A 7,792-nucleotide genomic window follows, 5' to 3' on the forward strand; every position below is an offset into this window, starting at 1 on the left:
CTGTGTCTTGTCTGCTCTTACAATCCAGAAGTGCAAACTATTTTTATTTTCACATCTTCAAACCAGAAGATTAATTTATGATGGCACAACCATCTGTTATTTCCAAGAAATATCTACAGTGAATTTACTGATACCTTAAAAAAAGTGAGAAAAAGGGAGGAAGGAAGGAAGGAAGGACGGAAGGAAGGAAGGAAGGAAGGAAGGAAGGAAGGAAGGAAGGAAGGAAGAAAGGAAGGAAGGAAGACTCATTAAGCACAATAAAAAATTCAGTGTTTGGGATGCTGGCTTATATTCTAAGTATATTTCAAATGGAACATAAAAATCTGCAACTTAAGATACTTTAAGATGTGAAAATTTCTCCCTTGATGCATACTTTCTTTGGTATGGAACTCAGAACAAAATAAAACAAAACAAAAAACACTGTTCTCTGTTCAAGGAACACTCTTGTTATATGACATAGCACACCATTAATGCAGAAATAAAAACTTTTTAACATTAAAAATTTATATTTGTGATTTACATTAGTTTCCACAGCGTGGCATATGATATTGTTTGCTCTTATGATTAAAGCACTTATCTTAAAAACACTGCCTTAGATGGCAGAGGAGAATAAATGAGCATAAATAGGAGTACAAAACATGAAGGTGTAAATTGCCTTCAAAAGTCAAGTCTAGAAAAAGAGATTAGAAGACAAATTTCACATTACTGTTTAGGATCTAAATTGAAGTGTAATTATAAGATAATGAAAGTTATTTTCTTGTGTGACACATCAACTGGCGCTGATGGCAGCTACCAAAATTGAAATGCACCCAGATTTGCAGCGATGTCAATAAAGTTAGAGTATGTGTATGGTCTCATAAGGTGACTGTATGAAATAAACAATGTATTTGTTTTGGTTATGAGTTTCAGATATATTGGTCTACTAACCATCACCCCATAAATCATTCAATGATGTGAACAAAGACAGAAACATAAAAATGGACAAGAATACAGGCTTCTATTCTCATATGAAATTGTAAAAATACCAATTTCAAAGTCATAAAAAGCTGAGGAAATTTCATAATAAAAATATATCACATGACTAAATAATTCATATTCCTTTTTTATTTCACATCTTTTGTTTTTCTTTCTGAGAATTACTTAGTGTAAAGATGGCATGTGAAAGCAACATTCAATGTCCTTAGGTGGTAGTCAAGAAAACTTTACTTTCTTTATGGACAAAAGACAAATTATGACCATAAAATAACCAAAGCAGAGAGTAGTATGTTTTAAGAATGAAAGTGGTATAGAGGTGCTTGGGTGGCTCAGTTGGTGAAGCATCTGACTCTGGATTTCCACTCAGATCATGATTTTGGGGTCCTTGGGATCCAGCCCCAGGTCAGGCTCTGCACTCAGTGGGGAGTCTGCTTCCCTCCCTCTTTCTGCCCCACCTCCTGGGCACCTGCACATACTCACACATGCACACTCTCTCTCTCAAATAAATAAATCTTAAAAAAAATGAAAGTGGTATAAATTTAGGTTTTATAGTATCACTTCTTCCCAAGGGGGACACGGAAAGGGTAAACAAAATTAAAGTATCATTGAAATTAAGACAGTATCCTGGTCATGTAACACAACTTGGAGGAATATCACACAGATAATATTTTGGAGGAAGTTAAAAGTATACACTAAGGGAATTTAAGAAAGTAAACAGATGAGGGAAAAGGGAAGAGGGAAAAGGGAAAAAAAGAGAGAGGAAAACAAGCCACAAGTGACTTTTTTTTTAAAAAAAGATTTTATTTATTTATTCATGAGAGACACAGGGAGAGAGAGGCAGAGACACAAGCAGAAGGAAAAGCAGGCTCTATGCAGGGAGCCCGATGCAGGACTCAATCCCGGTACTCTGGGATCACACCCTGAGCCGAAGGTAGATTCTCAACCGCTGAGCCACCCAGGCATCCCCACAAGTGACTCTTAATGATAGAGAGCAAAGTGAGGGTTGATAGAGGGGAAGTGGGTGGGTGATAGGCTGGATAGGTGATGGGCATTAAAGAGAGCACTGAGTGTTGTATGTAAGTGATGAATCACTGAATTCTACTCCAAAAACCAATATTGCACTGTATGTTCACTAACAAAATTTAAATTAAAAAAATATACACTAAGAATCAACTATAGAGAGATCAATGTAATTTGGTGGGATACAAGGACAAGAAAGAATAAAAAAAAAATCCTCACTGCTATTTTTCAAATTGGATGGGCAGCCCAGAGTATGATGTCAGCCAAGAAACAAATTGAGGAACTATAATAGTATCACCTAGCATTAAAATGCGATTAAAGTAGAAAATTGCTGCTGTTTTTTTATTGGTAAAAACTAGAATGGAAGACAAGCATGAGTGCATAACAGATAATGCTAAAAAGGATAAAGAAGAAAACCCACTATGAGCAAAATAGGGTAAATACTCATAAAATGGGGATTCAAAATCTGAATAACTGATATGCCTGATAAAAAGAAAAAAATAGAGCAACAACGACAAAATATTGACCAGTATAAAAGAAGAAAATCTTCCAGAAATGACAGAAGTCTTGAGTCTGTAAATCAAAAGGATTCGTTATTCCAAGAAAAGTTTATAATGATAAAACAACACAGAGGTATTCCTCATTATTTAACTTTGGAAATGGAGAAGGATTGTTACAGATACCCAGATATAAGAAGAAGACCACTATAGTATGGAGATATTTTTGGCTACAAGTCAAAGAATGAATGGTTTAAAGTGGCTTAAAATTTAGTGTTTCTATTTTTGTTCTGTTTTTGTTTTCCTGACACTAGAAGAAGTCCAAAAGAAGTTGTTCCCAAATTGGTACAGTGGCTAAGCAATGTCCACAAGGATCTAGGCTCTTTATAAGTTTCCACATCACCATCCTTAGCATGAAGACTTTTGTATTCAGCTGTTTCTCTCATGGTCAACATGACTATTATGCCATGTCTCAAGTCCTTACACAGCTATTTGCCAAAAATAGAAATAAAGGGTAGATATTTCTCCTCATTGTGTGTCTATCTATCTACTTATCCATCTATCACCAATCTATTTAGCTGTTTATTTGACTAGAGGTTTTATTTTAGCAGTACAAAGGATGGAGGTGCAATAATATTTGGAATTTTTCATTCATGTTTGTTTTATTTAATTTTAATGCTACATCCATGTGGTGTTGAGGTGAGAACAATACAGATTCTGTATCTGTGGCTCGAGGCAGATATCCCATAGTACAACTGAGCTTCAAGTTACACACACTGAACAAAAAAGGTTGAGGAAGTGAAGTGGGGGAAGGCACGTGCCAGAGAAAGAGAAAAAAAAAAAAACAAAGAATTGAATATCCATGCAGACATTTCCATATCACCTTCAGTGCTAACCTCCCTTAGAGGAAGAGTAAAAAGGAGGCAAGAATAAGATTCATAACTGTTGACCAGTTACCAGCATCATGCTTTTCAGCAACATTTCAGAAGAATCTGAAGCACTTTTTAAAAAGATTTTATTTATTTATTCATGAGAGACACAGAGGGGGAGGTAGAGACATAGGCAGAGCGAAAAGCAGGCTCCCCAAGGGGAACCTGATGCAGGACTCGATCCCAGTACTCGGAGATCACAACCTGAGCTGAAGGTAGATGCTCAACACTGAGCCACCCAGGCGTCCCATCTGAAAGCACTTTTTACAACAAATTCATAACAACAAACTCCCAAACAACCTTAACCACCTCAAGCTAACACCCAATTAATTTTAAGCATTGACATAAAATTTGATTTAACTACTTAAAGAAAGGAAAAATGATACCACTTGTACCTCCATAGTGTGATTAACCTCTCTCTTAGATGCTTGCATTACCTAGGAGTTAAATGGCTTTTGAATTTAATTTCCATCCCTAATGGTGATCTTGCCCCATCTGGCAGAAGATAATACAGTAATGCTGAAAAAAGTTTCTGTGCAGTTCTGCGAGTGTCTCAAAGAGCCGAAAAACTGGAACCAGTAAAACCCACCGACGTGCATTCTTGCCTTTAAGAATTTTTGAAAAAATGTTTTTAAAAACCCAGCAGGGCAGAAACCTAAATTCTGAGATCAAATGTAAAAGTCAGATTTGGGGTTCCTCAGTGACAGTGGGAAATTTCCAAAGGCAACGGGGCAGTCGCAGGGAGGGGATGAGGAGGAGTAGGGAGGTCAGAGATGGTTTCTCTTGTTGGCATTTAGGTCTCATTGATTTTCATTTTCTGTATCCTGCAGAAATTCTTTATTCTGCTCTTTCCCATCACCCTGCATGTCTGAAATCCACAGTGTCAGATTATCACGTGACAACTGCATCATAAGTATAGAGTTCTAGAGTTTCCTTCACTTAACATATTCATTTCTGTAACTGCATCACCAAAAGCCACGTTGGCCAAACTGCAGGCATGGTCAGAGGAATTAAGAATTTCACAGTAGAATACAGAAAAATTGAGAGCAAGACCTAAGTGAGTGAGATGTGGTGGCCCAAGTTTTACAGCTGCAATATCATTAGTGGCTTTAACGCAACTAGGTTGTTCTCCACAGCCTCCTTCCTATAGGGAATTCAGCCAGATGCCTGTAATAGTGCCCTTTCATTTTATTATAGAAAACCTTGGACTCTCCAGTGTTAGCCACTGGAACGAAGTGTTTGTCCAATGTTTCCAAACTGTCATAAAAGACCAACACTAGCTCAATCTCAACCACTTGCCAATATTCCTGAATTATTTTCAGTTTGTCTACTCCTTCCTTGTTTTCTTCTACCTGTTCAATGCTACTGATTAGTCTCCAAGAGGATCTTCTAGCTAGCTCCAATCGCATGTTTGTATGCAACAGATAGAAGGGTTCATTCTTTGAGTGTCATCTTAACATTCATCCCTGCTACTTTCTTTATTAATTTTACCATTTCGTCCTATCACAAAGATTGCTTGGCCAGCTTTACCTGGTACACCAGATCTTCATGAGCATCCATAGTGGTGGCAGCTCCAGTGGGGTCTATGTGACAGATGGAAACAGATAGCATCTCGACTCAGCCTCTCTCTCCACACCTCTGTCTCCATTTACTAGTGAGGAAGATCTTTTTTATTATTAGTATTATAAAGAGAGAGTGTGTATGCATGTGTGTGAGTAGCAGGGCGAGGGTGGGGGGCAGATGGAAAGGGAGAGAATTCCTGACTCTGCACTGAGCTCAGAGCCCAATGTGGAGCTTGATTCCTTGACCCTGAAATCATGACCTGAAACGAAATCAAGAGTCTGACGCTCAACCAACTGAGCCACCCAGGTGCCCCAAGGAAAATCTTTCTTAGAACAATCTAGCTAAATATCCTTATATCTATTGAGTTAGAACAAGGCCATATTACCACTATCTTATAGCTATAAGGGAGGCTATGGAAGTGAGTACCTGACATTTTCATGCTCTGTTATTAACAATGGACTCTGATGACAAGTAAGAAGTAAAAGGGAATTGGCTAATACACAGGCAACTAAGTGTCTCCTATAGTCATCTACTAAGGGAAAAAATGATTAGGTTAGGCTATTCTTATATTTTCAACAATACCAGATGCCAAATATAAAAGTAATATCAGAAAATTTTATGAACTATATATTTATATATATATATACATTTATATACATATACTTGTTTTTTTTAAAGATTTTATTTATTTATTCATGAGAGACACACAGAGAGAGGCAAGCAGAGATATAGGCAGATGGAGAAGCAGGCTCCATGCAGGGAGCCCGATGTGGGACACGATCCCGGGACCGTGGGATCATGCCCTGAGCTGAAGGCAGATGCTCAACCGCTGAGCCACCCAGGCACCCCAGGTTCAGGATTTTTTAAATGCCAAAATCCTTAACTTGATGAATTTCTGGAATATTCTCTTTTATAAATAATTATTACAATATTGATCTATTAGATAATACTATATTAATACTAATTAATATAAACGTAATTGTTTATACGTGTTTACACATATGTGTACTTAAAAGTACACAAATAATGTTTACATGATTTAATGAATTTTATACACAATGAACATACTTATAAAATCACCCAGATTAAGAAATACATTATTACCAGGACCCCAGAATCACCTCTTTTACCCACCTCCTCTCCAAATGTAACCATTATTTTGACATCCAACATCTCTTATTAATTTTGCCTGTTTTAAAATTGTATATAAATTGAAGAATACAGTATATACTCTGTTGTGTTTGGCTTCTACTCAGTCACTTTTGCACAAATTGAAGTTGAATTTAGTTCATGTTGAACTCTTTTCTGTATTGTAATAGTATTACTCAATAAAATCTATCCTTACCACTTTAGCTGGTATCTGACTTTATTGACCTTTGGCAGTGATTAAGAGCATGGGATGTTGCCAGATGACAGTGTTTCAAATCCCGGCAGAACCACTAGTTGTAGAACCTTGGTCAAGTCACAGACCTGCTCTATATCTCCGTTTCCTCATCTGAAAATAGGAATAATAATACTAGGTTTGTAGACAGGATTAGGTGAGCTAACACATGCAATTAACTTAGAACATGGCCTGGCACACAGTGAAGGCTACATAACAGTTTTACTAATTACTATCACTGTTCCTCAGCAACCTACTAGAAATTGGTGGCAAATTGACAAACAGGGAAATATCTGCATAAATATTTGCAGTATTTCTGTCAAAGAGTTTATATAAAAAGGGTCCTTTTAGGGATACCTGGGTTGTGCAGTAGGTTATACACCCTACTCTTGGTTTCAGCTCAGGTCATGATCTCAGGGTCGTGAGATCAAGCCTCATGTTGGGCTCAGTGCTCAGCACAGAGTCGGTTTGGGTTTTTCTCTCCCTCTCCCTCTGTCTCCCACCAAATAAATGAATAATTATTTTTAAAAATGAGTCCTTATAAATTAATAAGAAAAAGAATGAATGTTCTGATAGAAATGTTTGCAAAAAGCAGCATCAGACAATTCATAAACAAAAACAAAAATCTGTCAATAAATGTATGAAAAGCTCTTTGACCAAAGAAATGCAAACAGACAGACAAACAGAAAACCAACAATGAGATGTCATTTGCTTTTGTGAGCCTAACAAAAGTGAAAGAATTAAAGAGAAAATTGAAATATCCAGTATTGGTGAGCATGTAGGAAAATGAACACACATTCTTGGTATCTTCAAGTTCCAAATAGTAAAATATTCCAGAAAGTTATCTACCAATAAGTATAAAATTTTTATGGGGATCCCTGGTGGCGCAGCGGTTTGGCACCTGCCTTTGGCCCAGGGCGCGATCCTGGAGACCCGGGATCAAGTCCCACATCGGGCTCCCGGTGGATGGAGCCTGCTTCTCTCTCTACCTATGTCTCTGCCTCTCTCTCTCTCTCTCTCTCTCTCTCTCTCTCTGTGACTATCATAAATAAATAAAAATTAAAAAAAATAAATAGTAAGATAAAATTTTTATGTATGTATATATACTCCGGAAATTCCTGTATAGCAATATATCATCATTAAATCGTCATAAAAAAGAAAGACATGTATAAAAATAGTTGTCTTTGCCTTGCTTATAAATGCAAAAAAAATGAGAATAAGGTAAATGCCCATCCATAGATATTTGGTTAATTGTCATGATTTTTCCACATAAGAGAATGTTAGGAAGCTATTTACAAATGATGCCACTTTTGTTTAGTGAATAAAATTGATTGACTAGAGAAAATGTCCACAACACAATGATGCATAAAAAAAAGCACATTGTGAAACAGCATGTAAAATGTGGTAGTTTTATCTTGTGAGGATTT

At 36.8% G+C, this 7,792-nt stretch overlaps 1 pseudogene; it reads right to left on the reverse strand.

Annotated features, from left to right (window-relative positions):
• Positions 1-4,221: 4,221 nt before the first annotated feature.
• LOC140628354 (14-3-3 protein epsilon pseudogene) lies at positions 4,222-4,981 on the reverse strand (annotated as a pseudogene).
• Positions 4,982-7,792: the final 2,811 nt, after the last annotated feature.

Source organism: Canis lupus, chromosome X, assembly GCF_048164855.1.
Source record: "Canis lupus baileyi chromosome X, mCanLup2.hap1, whole genome shotgun sequence".
NCBI classification, from domain to species: Eukaryota; Metazoa; Chordata; class Mammalia; order Carnivora; family Canidae; genus Canis; species Canis lupus.